The following is a 17512-nucleotide window of genomic DNA, read 5'->3' on the forward strand; positions in this document are numbered from 1 at the left end:
AAAGATAAAGGTATTGAAAAATAATGAGACCAGTATGACTGGTTTAAAGGATACTTGATGATCATCACAACTGTTTATAAATGATATAATACTTTGGCATATATTGCTCAGTCCTGTCCAATACTGAAGTGTAAGACTATTTTCAATAAATAATGTAATGTAAAAGAAATCACATTTAGGTGACCTTGTAAGCTAACTCTCGGTGTCATTTTCATTAAACTGAGACACATACTTGCAATCATTTCTTAAAACTCTCAACTGGTTTGATAGTTGATGACTTAATTTTATTTCACCCCAGGAATTATGACAATTATATATGACTTCTAATATGGTCTTTGCTGTTAAGATAAGAACAACAAAGTGCATTAAACTCAGGTGATCCAACCATTACCCCCACCTCATCCCCAACAAGGACAAATTAAATTGTTTGCTGAATAATTACATTTCTAATACCACCAGAGCATAGTTGATAAAGTCAGCTTGGATTGTCACAGTGAGGGAGCTCCTGTTATCATCAGGACTTCCCAGGGGGCTAATACAATGTGCAAATACATAATTTAAAAATGATCAGGAAGGAGCCATAAGCCATTTTTCTTTCTAAATTCCAATAGACCAGTCAGAGTTATTGGGCACCTGTTTGCTGTAGCACCTTTCTTTCCATTTCCCTTTATAAACTCTGAGGTAACACTCTGACAATGACAAAGGTTTCTGTGATTTATCACACCACCCCCAAGGAAGACAGTATTGTATAAGCTTATCAGTGACAGGCATTCTCTGTTCACCAGTACATCATTTTCTTGGCACAAGAAACAAACTCTCTTCTTTTCAATAAAATGGATTTATCCCAAAGAAGGAGAATAGGGTCAAGGGAGAGAGAAAGTGCCTTTGTTTTTGTCCTTGTTGTTGGTTTTTAAACCAATACAGCTTACAGAAACATGTACAAGTAAGTACAGATACTTATGTGAGAATTGGCAGATGGCCATTTCTGCTGATCAGATGGACTTCCCATCTCATCTGGAGAGTTCAAAAGCATTGTTATGGGAGACAATCTACATGTTGTACACCCACTAGTTTCCCTCTAAGAACAAAACCAACAGGGACATGAAACATAGCAAAAGAGAAGAAAGTGGTATTCACAGACCTTGTGCGTGGTAGCAATCAGAAGCACCTGAGGATATTTGTTGGTCTAATGAAACCATTGTTTTTGGAGAAATATCTTTATTATGAACCAACACTACATTACACATGCTAAGCAGATATTCTATATGATTTCCCATCTGTGCCACCAATAATGAACAATTTATACTACATAAAAAGGAACCTTGCTATAATGAATACTATTACAATATCCTCCCATGTTAAATATTTATAAGTGAATTAGCATAATCCTTAGCCATTGTCCGGGAGGACTAAGATGACTGAGAAACCCATTGGACAGAATATTTTGCATAACACAGAAAATCAATTCACACCTTTTATTTTGTTGTTCTTTCAAACATAAAGAATAAATGAAAAGTTATTTATAAAGTCAAGAAAGATACTTAGTAATTCAGCATACATGAAGATGAATCCCACTGCATTCCCTATTGCTATTTCTGTATTTAGTTGGAGAATGCCATGTCCTCTGAGAATCATTTTTACATTGAACAATAATATGGAATATTTTAATCTAATAGATGTTAAGAGTATTGATATCTCTAAAGCCGGGCGGTGGTGGCACACTCCTGTAATCCCAGCACTTGGGAGGCAGAGGCAGGCAGATATTTGTGAGTTCAAGGCCCGCCTGGTCTACCAAGCAAGATCCGGGAAAGGCGCAAAGCTACACAGAGAAACCCTGTCTCGAAAATCAAAAAAAAAAAAAAAAAAAGTTGATCTATCTATCTATCTATCTATCTATCTACCTATATCTATCTATCTATCTATCTATCTATCTATCTATCATCTATCTATATATCCATCTATCATCTAGCTCTATATATGTGTGTATAGATATACACAAATATATATTAAAATATATTACAATAATTATGAAGTCTGCTCAAAATTATTCATATATACTATTTTTAAAAGCTTAGCTTTTATTGAAGTTAATTAATTTAATGCTGAAGAAAATGATTTACTGATTTTTAAAGCTTTTATCTAATCAGAGCTAGTAAGTTTTAGGTCTGATCCTCTCACTTACTTCTACGTCAAAAATAAAAGCACAGAGAAATATCCACTTGTGTTTACTGCTGATTATAAACAGAATTGTTATTAGTAAAATTGTCCTAAAAATGAATAAGTATGTGGTAGGTCTAGGAATGAGGACTTTGTGTCCTGTTTCTGGATACATAAACATCATACATTACAGCTTTTCCAGTTGATTCCTTCAAAAGTTATTTTCTTTCCCATCCCTAGATTGTGGTTTGGGCTCACGTGATTTGCTTTGACCAACAAGATTTTGGCAAAGAGAACACTTGGAAAAGCTTGCACTTTGTGGTTTAGATTTCTCTGGTTGCTGCACAGCTTGTGACCACATGTACCTAAAGAGATTCTGTAGAGCTGGAAGGTACTGCACAGGCTTCTGTGGGAGAAAAGTCCCCAGCAGTCTTCCTAAGCAGTGGACCCTGTGAGCTACAATGCCAATCTACCAGCCTGACAGCAGTTACAGATGTAACCAGTCAGTTGCTGGTGAATGTGAGGGCTTCTCCATAGAAGGAATTGCATTCCTTCTGCTGAAAACAACTCAAATGCCCATGGCTAGGGAAGTCAGGCTTTGCGAGGGAGACCTTCACATCATTTTGGTAAACTACTATGGTGTTAAACCACTTCCAAAATTTGTATATTTATACTCATGGAACAGCGTTGTCTCTTTACCAGAGAAGCTTCTCTTTGTAGTGGGTGGTGGTTACTAGAGAGACATGTAACTAGTCAAACTACTGAACATAAAGACTGTGCAGTTCCCTGTTCTAAACTGAACATCTATATCACCCCTCCAAGGCTCAGAGAAGAATGTAAAAGTCTCTTTATGGGGTGCAGTTCTGTGAAACTCAATCTTCTAGATGTGATATGTCCGATAGATCATGAACTCACAGTAGCTGTAGTGACCTGATAAGATATGCACAAGATACCAACAATATACAAGCTCCATGTGCCTGAGCATGCCATGGATTTAAGTTCGATCACTAGTAGGGTTTTTGGTCTTAAACACACACAAATGGAAGTATTGCTCCACACCCTTCCGCAAATTTTCTTCTTTTCTGTTCTTCCTCCTCCCCTATCAGACTAGTCTTCCTGTTGCAGACAAGGAGATACAAAATTAAAGGGGCACGTTTATGTTACATACGCAAATTTATCTTACTGAAAGGTAATTTTCCGAGTCATTTATGTCTGAAATGTCTCAAAATAATCACGATGTGGAAGTAGTAATTTTCAAGGTTGCTCTATTCTGTTCTCTTGTAGCCGTAATTCAGGATGGAGACATGTGAGAAAACATTACTACTTTTTTTTAAGATTTTACATAATATTCTTTTTATTGTTTATGATTCTATCCAAATAACAAATTAAATTTGTCTTCTTCCCCAATCTCCCTTTTATGTCACAGTTTACTCAACTTTGAAGGTTCGAGGGTGATTCATCAGATGCTTGGTCCCCATGGACAATCTGACTGGATTTGGAATCACCGAGGATGAATATTTTATTTCATTGAGAAAAGCTCCCATGCACAGTTCACACTAGGGGAATGGAAAATTTAAATACCACCTCCTCTACACAAAGAATTTGACATTCTTCTATAGGAAGATTTCTCTATTCTCCTGACTCATTATTTATTCAGCATTTTACATATTCCAATGTAGACTCATTGGTACTTATAGTCTCCTTTCAGCTATAATGCAGCAATTTAAATTTTAATGTGTGTCTCAAATATGTCAGTTCTAACTTGCAGGAAACCTTTTGGTTTCTGTGTCATAATATCCTCATTATGTTTCCTTTTGAAATTAAAAAAAATGAATGTGTGTGTGCTTGTGTGCATGTGTATGTGGTGTGTGTGTGTGTGTGTGTGTGTGTGTGTGTGTGTGTGTGTGTATGTGTGTATTTTGCAGGCACCTCTGTCAGAGGAAAACCTCAGGTAACAGCCCTCATTTTCACCTTGCTGGCCACAGACTCTCCTATTGCCAATGCCAAGGCTACTTGTCTTCCGGATTCTAGGGTTCCTCTGTTCTCTCATCTTGATACCAGGGAACTGGAGTTGTAGACATGTGCTCAGGTGCCCAGCTTTGTATGTATGCCTGTGAGTCTAAACTCACTTCTCACACTTTACACAGCAAACATTTTCCTCCTGGGTCATCTCCCAGCCCCCTCTTTATGTCTCTCTTTTTTTTTTTTTAAGTAATTTTATTTGCCCTAGCACTTCCATGTTTTTGGGAGCCATAAGGTACTCTTAAATGATTTATATAGGACATTTCCTGCTACAGTCCTATAATCAGTCATTTCTGAAATATCCCTTGTTCCTTCAAGAGCAAACTTAATAAAAAGATCTTGACACTTTCTACAGGGATGCACTACATCTGTGTCTTCTAGTGACTGAAATAAAACATCTCTGTGTATATGTATATATATTCACGTATGGAAGCACTTGTGTTTGTTTATATCATGTTTGAATATATATGTACATACCAATGCCTCCAACAACTCTAAGCCATCACCAACTCAATAACTGATAATTAGTAACCTTCCCCACCTATAGCTACAAATCCAGCCCCATGATCTGCCTCCACTGACTTGATGGCTTAAGTCCAGCATGCGTGATATTAGAACTGCTCAGTGAAAAACAACATTATTAAACAGATAACCATATAGAAGTGTAATATGGGTTATGTTAAATCTCATTTCCAGCAATTTTGAGGTAATACTGCCCCTAGCGGGTAATATATGATTTGATTCCTTGTCATATTTTAGAAACTGTTTGGGGAGCCTATGACCTCCTAAATCATTTTTATTTAATTTGCATATATTAATGTTTAATCTATGATTTACATTATCTATGATTTTGATAAACACACCATACCATTAGTTAGTATCTGGTCCATAAGGAATGTTTTCTCACTGCCTTCAAAATATTAATTTCTTCATCTGCCCCTTTGACCCCCTACTCAGCCTATCTCTTGATTGTCACTGATCCATTTGCACTCTGTAGGTTTTCCTTTCTCAGCGTGTCATGTAACTAGAATGATAGAGAGCATGTTGTCTGTACAGTAGCTTCTTGCACTTAGCAATGTGAATGTAGTGGTCATGAGTTTATGAAGTTTGTACTTCATTTATTTCATCACTGAATAGTGTCCCATTACTTAGATAGCCCACTGCTTGTTCATTCATTTCCTGGAAGACATCTTTCTCATAGTTCTCTTTGGTGTTATCACTATTATTATTATTATTATTATTATTATTATTATTATTGAGAAAGGGTTTCTTGTAGCCAAATATGGTCTTAAATTCAGTATGGAGCCCAAGATAATCTTGCACTTCTGATGTCTCTGCTTCTATCACTTGAGTGCTGAGATTATTGATATATATATATATATATATATATATATATATATATATATATATATAAAATCATATCCAGTTTATGATCTGCTGGAATCAAATCCAGGACCTCCTACATACTAGGTAAGTATACTCCTAACTGAACAATATACTCAGCCTGTCATTTCATTAACATTTGATTGTATAAAATTATTATTAAAAACTTGTAAACAAAAGTAATATTAATTATTTAATTATTAATTAATATTAAGAATGCTCTTAGATTCAGGTATGTATGGATTTTCTTTTACTTTCTGATTTGTATATAACTGTCCATATTTCCAAACCAGCCAGGATAACACCTAGTGAGGAGAACATGAGCTGCTTGGTTATAGGGAAGATTATTTGGATTTTTCACAAATTGTGGAGCTCTTTCCAATGAGGGCACCATTTTGCACGTTCACTGGGAACAGATGGAATGTAACCCTGAATCCTCACCAGCATTTTTAGTATTATTTTATGCAAGCTAATTTGAAACATGCCGTTCTGTCTACTCTACTTGCAGGTCTGATTCCAGTGTCAGGCCATGAGGTCCATGAAGAATCTTTCCTGCAGTAGCAGCCAGTTCTCAAGCAAGGCTGAGCTGTGTAGGGGCTCTTTCGTGTTTCTCAGGGGAGCAGACCCAGGATAGTCCAGCCACTTGGAAATGGATACATGAAGCAAAACTCTGGTTTTTTTTTTTATCTGTTCTCTTTAGTCATTGTTTATAATTCAAAGAGTAGCAATCATGTTAAATATGCTCTTGACATACAAGTAGTCACCCTCATTTCTATCTCAGTGATCAGTGTTAAGTGACCCACAAAGTGGCACATGTATCTAACTTAAAGCAGTAACCACGAACACTAAAAAGCAAGACAGAAGGTAAAATAACAGTGAAATCAATATTAGACCATAGGGATTGGTTAACTCTTATCTACAGACTATGGTAAAGAACTTCACATAAAATCATCCCTACACGTACCCTTTTTAGTAGCTATTACGTTTTTCTCTTAAGCAAGTGTTGACAGGGAGATGAAATTAATTTATTATAAAAACTTGCTCTATTTTCTCTTTATTAAATTGAGGTACAGTGAAAAAGTTTAAATACCTTCCAGTGTTTCATTTATTCTACTGTCAATGACAACTTGATATACACAAGAACTTGAGAGTTAGCAATCCTAGACCTCATGCAAGACATAGTATATTTGTATTTCCAAAAATACAAAGGCTAGATCCCTTGAAGGGAGTATTTACTTGGAAAATTCTATTCTTGGATGATTTCAAGAGATACTAACTATGCTGTTATTGCCTACCACCAGCTATTCACACATAAAAACAACTAACAGACTGTTCATGAGTTCAAACAGACAAGGAGCTTGAGAAGACTGGAGAGGGACAGATTGGATTCAGAGAGTGGGGAATACTGCACAGATAATGACAGAACCAGGCAGAAGTAGCTTTCTGAAGATGCATTACTTGAGTGAACACAGTAACAATGAACCATGATTTCCATTTAATGCCGGGTATCTTTGATATACAGTTTTCAAGCTTACACTGACCTCCCCCAACCTTCACATCTCTTATTACATTGACTGTTCAACAAGCAATGCTTACAACAAATAATATTACTGATAAATGCATAATTAATGTGTTGTTTGCTTTGCAACTAATCAGTTGCTGGTATTAGGGTGTGAGGCTTCTGTGGATACATTTCCAAAACTTGTAAATATGTTCAAGTGTACTTAGCTATCACATCTTAACACATACTGATTTGTAGAAGTGAAATGACAAATGTATCTCTCCACATACAGAAATGGCTTCAGATTTCAAACCAGCACATTTGGAGCACTTTCTGATTGAGAGCTGGGGTTTTAAAAGAGTCACACTACATATTAGAATATTTCATGGCAGGTATTGCATGGATGGTGATCAGTGAAAAGACTGGAAAGTTTTGTATAATTGCTAGGGAAAGCTTACCTCAATGATTCTGAAAGTAGTTTATAGTTACTTCTAACTAGGTATGATCTTCTACCTGCCATGTTTGATCGTTTCTGTTTATATGCAAAATGCGATACTGTTCAGAGAATGTATTTGATTCTTGTACACTACAAAAAATCTGTACAGTCAGTGAAAAACTTTTACCACATAGCAGTGTAGTACAAGTGCTAAGAGCACATGCCACTACATGTAAAAGGAAATTTTGTATATGTGGTTATATCATCCACATTTATATATAATAAACAGTATATACATGTTTATATATATATATATATATATATATATATGTATGTATGTTACATGAACAATATTTGCATACAATACTGGTTCACTATATATAAAAATAAATGTTATTCTACTAAAACTGTGTTTTGGATAATTAAAATGTCATTAAGCTTCTTTAATTAATTATTAATAATTGTTTTGTTTAGATCTTTGGAGATCTTCATACTCTTTGTTAACTGAGACTTAATAACAATCCAATAATTATGCATGCATTTTACCTGAAAGATACCTGGTGACAGACAGAAACAGGATTAGTCTCCAAGACAAAGCCATGCTTGGTCACTGGACTCTTCTGAATCACAGGCTGGTAATCAGCACTGATGCTTGCTCATTGAAGACCCTGTTAAGATAGATACAGTTTTCAAAAACAGAGAAAACTACCCCTCGCCACACACACAAAAAAAACCCTCATAATATTACACACAACTTTCAGTGCACAGGTTGGTTGCATATTGCCTTCCTTCCCATTGTCTTAGTTAAGGTTTCCACCTACAGTCAGTAATGTGATAAAAATCAGGGCAGGAACCTAAAAGTAGGAGCTGATGCAGAGGCCAGAGAGGAGTGCTTTTTTCTGACATACTCCCATGGCTTGCTCAGCCGTATTTCTTATGACACCCTGGACTATCTGCCCATGGTGGCCCTGCTCACAGAGGGCTGGGCTCTCCCACATCAATCACCAATCAAGAAAATGAGCCAGAAACTTACACACAGCTCTATTTGGTAGGGAATTTTTTTTAGTTGAGGTTTCCAACTTCAAAATGACTCCAACTTGTGTCAAGTTAACATAAAACTAGCCAGCACAGCTACTGATGATATTAAAATAATTCTGCTACTGCTCAGTTACTGTGCAAAACAAAACTTCAGAGCATGGATAAAGAGTCCCTATTTGCTTCTGTTGAATAGTCTTTCACAGACATTAAAAGCACCAGGGTCTAAGAGGGATGAGTCCTCACAGGGCATGTATAATTATTTATTATACTAGACAAGTTATTGAACTTGAAACACAGGTTCCATTAACGTACACTCCTGGTCTAGAAAGAAACTAATGATCAGTTAGCCAAGAGATGTTACACACCATGCCTGGCGCTGGTGGAAACCTCCACAGGGGATGTTCCCATTTAATTATTAATATCAGCTGCCTTTGTTTATAATTCTAGTGATTATCTGTAGTGTGTTACAGTTCCCTCCTTTGGTGCTTAATATCTCTCAGCATCTTTTGCTCTCTGGAACCTGAGGGAAATAAGGATTTCTCATGAATATTTAATATCTTCTGTAACGCTATTTTTATAACCAAAAGCAGAATATCACATTGATATCTTTTGGTTTCTTTTTCTGCCCAGAAAAGCATAATAAACATGAAAAGAATGTAAAGCTCTGATGCCACATTTTCTGTAAGAACTTGACCAATATACCTTACAAATTCTTACTTCTTATTATATACTAAGGCTGCAAACTTCAACTGTAAGCTTTTTTCTTTTTTTTTTTTTTTTTTTTTTTTGGTGGCCCAAAGTTTCCATTTCATTAAGAGGCAATTGCATAGTGCTTTGATGGTTTGTACATAATAGTTAAGTTCTCTTGATGTATGTCTTCATTATGGAATTTGTTAGGGGTTATCTCTGTCTTTTGGGAAATATCTTCAAATATAGATATCCATTTCCTCCTAACTAGGTTATAAGTTAATAGAGTCAAACCAAAGAAGAGACTTTTTTGTTAATTCTTTCTGAAAAAATTACTTTTGTTTCATTTATATTTTAAAGTCCAAGCCTGTTAGTCTAACTTTGTGATTAGTAATAAAAGTAAGAAGAAAGTTAAATGAGAATAATGGTGGACTGATTTATGACTAACTCCCATCAACTTTTCAGCATCTTTTTATGAGTAAATATCAAATAAAGAAGTCAAACTTGAAGCATACATTAAAGTGACAGATAATTTTCAAAATTTAAAGCCATTTTATTATTTAAATACTATTTGTTTTCCAAAAAGGAAAGAAAACAATACTTGACAAAGGGGCAGGGGGCGGGGCAGAGAATGGAAGTCACTGGAATTCCAGCAATTCTTTGTGGTGATTGGATATTTGGATTACCACACTTTTATTCAATGATATGATTGATTTCCTTAGATGGTGAATTCTGAGATGGAAGCAGTTTTCCCTGGATTGATTTTGATAAATTTCTGCTCAATCCCAAATCCCTAAAATTGTTCCTATCAATGTTCTGGCATCCTCTGTTATATTCATCTTCAATGAATGGAAATGATTCTACAGGACCAACATGCTGTACCCTAGAAAAACACAAGGGAAACCTAACACTCACATGCCTGCACATGCATAGAGACACAGAAGGGAACCATAGCTAAAGACACTAACAGCAAGGCAGTTAACTATAAGCCCCACACTGTTATATACAAAACCACAGAGACAGCTGACATGAGCTAGTGGGAGCTCACTGACTCTGGACTGACAGCTGTAGAACCTGCATGGGAGAAGTAAGCCCTGTGAATGTGGATGACAGTTGTGTGGCTTGATCTGTTTGTGGGGTCCTGGCAGCGGGACCAGGATTTATTCCTAGTGCATGAACTGCCTTTTTGACACCCATTCCCTATGGAGGGATATCTTGCTCAGCCTTGATACAGGGGAGAGGGTTGGTCCTGCCTCAACTTGGTATGTTAGACTTTGTTGACTCCACAAGGGAAGCCTTACCTCTCTGAAGAGTGGATAGGGAGTAGGGGTTGAGGTGCAGGAGAATGGCACAAGAGGAGGGAGGGGGAACTGTGGTTAGTATGTAAAATTAAAAAAATAAATAAATAAAAAAGGAAAAAATACTATTCCATAATTTTTTCTTATAAAATACAAATTTTGGTACACTGAATTATATGACAAATGACTCCAATTTTATATTAAAGGCCTTTTCTTCTATAAAGTGTGTGTGTGTGTGTGTGTGTGTGTGTGTGTGTGTTAATTATGAAGGATCAGCACTTGATTCATAAGACTTAAAAACAACAAAATGATTGTTCTTTAAAATGCATAATTTAAAACATATATAAATTGACTCCTTTCTGATTTGTTTTGTGGCTCATGCTTTCTTTCTGTGTGAGGAAATGTAAAAGAGTTTGTAATAAGCTCTAAGGTTTAAACACGTAGAACATTTACAGGATTTCCATGAAAACAGTTATCTTATGACTTAAATTACTGTGTCAAAGTAATAAAATAAGATCACATATCACAAATGTATTAAGTCCATGCTAAATGCCAGATTAAATCATCATCACTGAATGCATGTTCCTGAAGCTAATGGGAAGACCATGTATTCAGAAGTGCCTTTTTGGTGATAAGCAGTACAACACACTGCTGTTAGGCAGGACTGCAAAGCTGCATATACTAATTTGAAAACATTAAAAAGTAATGTTTTTATGAGAATGTGTTGTCATTCTCAGCAATAAGCACTATGCTCACCTGTTGTATTGAAACGCCAGTGTTTGAAAGACATTTCTTTCATTTGTTCCTGGATTATTACAGACTTTTGCAAGTCACACCAGGGCACTAGTTCCAGTCATTCATTACTCAGAATGAATGATCATAGTGAAGTTGACCACATAGACAAGTACTGAAGACACCAGACAATGTGGTGGAGTATGTCTTGTGTAAGACAAAGGATGTGATAAAATATTACTGCATAATTACAAGTTGGTCTTGCTCCTAAGGATGCATGTGGCAAACTGTTTTGAAGATGGTCTAGGTACAAGGGGAGGGGAGACTAGAGTATGGAAGGTGGGCACACTTGCTCCTGAGTCATTGTCAGGATCCTGTCACTCACAGATTCCTCTCTTCCCCTCTCTTTTCTCTTCTCCCTTATCCATCACTATCCCACAGTTCTGTAAGATTGTATCTCAAGATATTTCAGGTTGTATCATATCTCTGGTTCAGTGTTTTATTTTTAGGATGAAATATAAAATTGTTATGTAGTTGCAAGGCCATAGACAACCTAGTTGTTGCTTAAATTTCCAACTTGATTTTTATAAGATTCGAGGCCCACTCCTACTTCCCACACTGAGGCTGTGTGGTGCCTCAGTTCTATGACACAGTCCCTGTGTCCTCTGTCTGGACTTCTCTATTACTATTTGCAGCTTTAACTTGTTGAAGTCACTTCCTTCTAGAAGCCTCTTTTGGTTTCCTTAAACAAGTTACCTTATCTCCATCGATTAACCCCTCTACCTGCCTTATTCATCTTTGCAGTTGTTAGTACCCAAGGTTGCTTTGTTGTTTATTCATTGTTTTATCTTCTTACTTGAATTTCTTATCGATAAAAGCAAAGGCATTTGTCTTATTCATCTTTATAGACCTAGTACTTAGAAGAATAACAGGCATTTAGAAAAAATCTAGTTACTGTATATTAGATAATAATTACTAAACAAATTATAGGCTTTAGTAAGAAAAATATTTGAAAGGGGAATACAAAAAAATGAAAAAGAAATCACTGTATCATATTTACACAACAACATGTATTGAGCACTTTAAAGTTTATCCAGTAAATTTCTTATTGATAAAAATAATTTATTTGGGGTCACACAACTAGCAAAAATGGGGTAAGACCTCTGGAACCCTCAGTTATCTTATTCCATGCCATGGTTCATGTCAGCGTTCATGCCAAGGTCCACAGCAACACTTTCCAGAGCGTTTGAGATCTCACCTGACAATGCAGTCGCTGCCAAGTTAACCAAAGTAATTGAAATGATTTCCTTCAAAGCTTACATCTGACTAACAGAACTTAACTGTTGCTCTCTGACTAATCTTATTACACAGAAATAAAGTCTCCCAAGACTGGGCAGATGTCTCAGAGGTTAAGAGCACATCCTGTTCTCTCAAAGGCCTGGAGTTTGGTCCCCAACACTCAAGTCAGGGATCTGACAACTCTAAGTAACTCTAGGTACAGGATTACCAGTGTCTTTTTTTTTTTGCCTCATATTCTCAGATCCCTACAAATGTATATTATTAAAAATAAAATAAAACAAATGAAGCCTTTCTTTCCTGATTATTCAAATTCTGTTGCGGAAACCCTACTTTCTTTGTCAGAATTATACAATACCTTAGAATACAAATTTTTTCTGCTGTGCATCATATACAACTCTAATTTTCTTACAATGGTATGGAACATGAGAACTGACTATGTAGTTGATAGTATATCGAGGACAGATTCTTGGAGGCTATTATTATTTTTTTAGAACCCCTATTTTTTAATTTTAGAATTTTATCCTACTCTGAGATTTAGACAATTAGCTATTCACTTTTAGTTTTATAGCAAGGGAATTTTTGGTTTTTGTTCTAAATATGTATAAATCTGCAGCTTCTTTCACTGAAACTAGTAGTTGGTAGACTATTCCACATCTGAAATTGATATTCACAGTAATATGTTTAATTCCTTAATTTTTGAGGAGTTGGCTGATCCAATCCCACAACAGTGTGCTGTGTTTTTGTATGTGATCAAGAAGAAGTTAGATATAATACTTTTCTTTCAACACCAGAACTCTATTTGGGAATAAAGACAAATTTGTCAAAACAGGGTTGGACGGATCTTATTAGTATGCTTAGAGAAACAGCATAAGTGACAGAAAAAATTCTATAGTTGCCAGCCATGGTGGTACATGCCTTTAATCCCAGCACTTGGGAGGCAGAGGCAGGCAGATCTCTATGGGTTCAAGGCCAGCCTGTTGTACAAAGAGTGCCCCAGGACCACTAGGGCTACACAGAGAAATCCTGTCCCGAAAAACTTAAAAAAGAAACCAGTTTTAGGTTTGAGGCCTGCATAAAATAAAAAGGCTCACGTTCTCCTGGCGTATTGACATTGTCCTATAAGGGCATGGCCTTTCTTACTTGTTTTGTCTCTCACAATAATCATATTAAAGCCTGGAAAACTTGAGTTCTGAAGTAGCCAAGGAAATAAATTAAGAATATAAACCAACAATTAATTCACAAATATGTGCTTCTCTAGAAGAAAAAAAAGTACCTGAATGTATTTGTGTGCCTTTTATTATGAAAAATAATTAATTTAACTTTAAACAATTTTCATAATTTTCTGAAATTGGAATGAAAACTTTAACAGAAAACAAATTTTAATAAGCAATTGTCATTGCTATGGTGATGATTTCATAAGAAAGTGATGTTTTCTTCATGCTTATCTGAGAATAGGCATCATCACTAGCCTTTTTAATTCAAATATGTAGTTTTCATTGTCCACATTGTCCTCTTGGAGATTTTTGTTATTTTATACAGTTCTCATACATACCTAATACTATAAAACTTTTATGTCATTTTGCTGAGTGTGTCTAATGCACTGAATTTTTAATATGTACTTTTAAAGACTATACCCTTGTTCCTGGTACATTTATTGGTCTGTACATGATTGTCACAGTGTTTATTAAGTTATATAGCTCCAGGAGCATGGAGAAGCCACACATGCAGCTTTTTGGCAGACACAGTAAATCTTGAAATCTAACAACTTACTAAGTTATAAAGTGGTACTGAACAAGGTGAAACTCCTTAAATTATGACTTATTTCACCCATGGGTGGATAAATACTGTCTTATATTCAGTTAAATTAAATCCATAGAGGTGGCATGGGAGTGTTTCTCCAATTTTTCCATGCCAAGACTATGTGGATACAATTGTTGGTGAAGGGAATAAATCATAAAGAATATTTTTCTGAGGACTCAATGACCACCTTATCCCTGACCCTTTACTCAGACCAGAGCTGAAAGTCCTTTTTCTAGGAACATGTTTCTTATAGTATGAGTAAGCTCCACATAGAGCTCACAGGGGGAATTAATATGTTTTGAAGGGGAGCTCTGTTCTATATGACCTTGAAGTTCTCCAGTCTAGTGCACCTGTACAAAACAGAAGATAATAAAACGCAGCTTGGAGGATGGAAGAAATGAGAGCTTGTCTTCGTCTGTGTATAACCATATATATCCTAAGAAGCCCAAGTGACAGGACCAGGAAGTGGACAGGTTTTCACAGACCACCAGACTGAGTTATGATACTGCGTGTCACTGGAAAAAAATGGCAGTTGTACGTTACAATGACGTGCTTGGGGTTTAACTAACAGTGTTTGCATATTTGTGGATATTCTTAGCCTGTTTTTTTTTTTTTTTTTTAGTGTGTTGATAAGCATAGTGAACATTTTTCTTTTTTACTATAAATCTGTGTATGTCTTTTCACTGCAATAGTCTGTCCTTGTGGAAGCAGTTTCATCAAGGGCTCAAGAAATGGCGTTAGTTTTCTGGGACTCCAGATAAAGTTTGTAATTCATGGCTCATGATTATTTATTACTCAGTGGTGCACACAATGGAGGCTGCTCGGAAACTGATTCCAAAATTTCTCTATGATTCTTGCTTCCCGATGACTGACAGCAAAGGCAGAGCCCCAGCTCCCTGCGCATGCTCCCTGCCTGCATTTGGGCTCTGACATGGTTGTGTTGAGACCCTGAGTCCTGCTTTGTGTTCTGGTAATGCCAGGTTTCCCTTTCTGAAAATTTGGGAACTGGACATTGAATTATACTTCCTTCTTAAAGGACTATATGAAATAATATCAATATTTTTAAGTGTCTTGGTGAACTAGTTAGGAGGGAAACAAAAGCCAACACTTCATGCAATGAGCAAATCGAGTACTGAAGCCAAAAGCTATCAGTGGGGTATTTTCCAAATCCCGACAAACCTCAGGGTGCTGCCAAAGGCTAGTGGTAGGGTATTTTCCAAATACTGGCTGACTTCAGGGTACTGCGAAAGCCTACTGGTGGGGTGTTTTCCAAATCCTGGCTGACTTCAGGGTGCTTGCTATCAATGGCTGCTTGGATATCAGGGCATAAAACCTGCATGCCACAAAGATGGGACTTTAAGTAGGAGAATACAAAAATATAGGATACAAAGGAATATTTCTCTAGAGAGCCTCTTTCCAGGGACAGTAAAATAAAAATGTCAGTCTTAAATCATTGGTTTGTTGTAAAAACAACCCAAAATTTCCACAGTATAAAATTTATAGTCAATATTCATAAACTACATAGGAAGAGCTATCACAATGAATGAAGAGAAATAATAAATGTTAAGGAATTGAGACTGAAAAAGAAGAAGCAGAAATATAGATGTCTTGAGTGCATCTCAGAAGAACAGAGATGATAGATAATGTGCTGGACCTGCCTAATAGGTAAAGGGGATAGCAGCTGATAAAAGTTAACATTAGAAAGACCAGAAAAAGGATTGAAAAACCTGATACCAGAAGAATTAATACCAAGTCCATTAGGATGACAATTTAGAACACCCAGAAAGAGAAATTAACTATAGACATATGAAAATAAGAATTTCAGTTGAGTTCTTAATAACAGAGATGGGATAGGAAAAGAAAGAATATGGAAGACTGAGGCAGAGAAACAATGTCACCCACCTTGATGAGGAGCAGGATGTAGAGTCCTGGTAAGCCACGAGCCACATGGTAAGGTATAGATTTATAGAAATGGGTTAATTTAAGATATAAGAACAGATAGCAAGAAGCCTGCCATAGCCATACAGTTTATAAATAATATAAGTCTCTGTATGTTTACTTGGTTGGGTCTGAGTGGAGCAGGACTGGCAGGTGAGAGAGATTTTTTCCTGAATGTTGGCCAGGAAGGACCAGAAAAATTTTAGCAACAGTGACCTAAGTCTAGTGTTCAAATTTTATAGGTAGGCAAAGGAAGGCACCAGGAACTTAAGGAAGTTTCTGACAATCACAAAGATATTAACTAACTGGGTATTTGTGTTTATGTAGTCCACCTCTAGAAAGTGAGATTTACCAATGACAGTAGAAAGAGTCTGTAAAGGCACGCTGATCAATCCATGTTTACTGCCACACTGCATGACAGTCAAGACAAGGAGCAAGTCTAGGAACTCATCACTAGGTGAATGGACAGAGAAAATGTGACATGTATAGAGAGTGGATCTTCATTCAAAAGTGAAGAATAAAATTATGTCATTAGCATGAAACAGAAGAGGAAGTGTTGAGTCAGTGTATTAAGTGATATGTGCCATGTGGATCTAGATTTAAATATATGATATGAAATGTGTGTATCTGTGTGTGTACATGTGTATATGTGTGTGTGTGCATGTGTGTGTATGGTGTGTGAGTGTGTGTTTGAGAATGTGTATATATGTGTGAATGTATCCATGAGTGAAGATAAATGAGAAATGCAAGTATGTATGAAATATAACTAACTCCATGATTTTGAATGTTTAGTTAAAAATTTAAGGCATGGGCACCTACTCCCCTAGGCCACATACCCACACACAGCCCCAGCAGCTTTCCAGAGGCCAAGCTGCTCCTATCAATCCTAGGTAAAACACCACCTACTACCCAACCTTTAAGACTGCTCAATAACTCCAGACTGCACACACACACACACACACACACACACACACACACACACACACACTCCATATCTCTGTCTACAGCTATAGAACTACACTTCAGCTTTACAAGAGGACAGGCTAGATCTATGGTCCACAGGTAAGACACCACCCACCACTAACCAAACCACTTTAAGCTCTCCCAACAACTCCAGACTGCAAGCTACCTCCTAAGTTCCATGTCATGTTCTACAAGTTCAGAAGGAGACTTCAGCTTTATCAGAGGCCAGGTCAGATCTATGAACCCAAGCCCCCCAAA

At 36.5% G+C, this 17512-nt stretch overlaps 1 long non-coding RNA gene across 1 annotated transcript in view; it reads right to left on the reverse strand.

Moving 5' to 3' along the window:
- Positions 1-8051: 8051 nt before the first annotated feature.
- Positions 8052-17512, reverse strand: part of LOC118587463 — a 502157-nt gene continuing 492696 nt past the window's right edge. The window contains exon 4 of the long non-coding RNA XR_004945457.1: positions 8052-8167. This is a non-coding gene — a long non-coding RNA (uncharacterized LOC118587463). The remainder of the gene's footprint in view (positions 8168-17512) is intronic.

This window comes from Onychomys torridus, chromosome 7 (assembly GCF_903995425.1).
Source record: "Onychomys torridus chromosome 7, mOncTor1.1, whole genome shotgun sequence".
Lineage (NCBI taxonomy): Eukaryota > Metazoa > Chordata > Mammalia > Rodentia > Cricetidae > Onychomys > Onychomys torridus.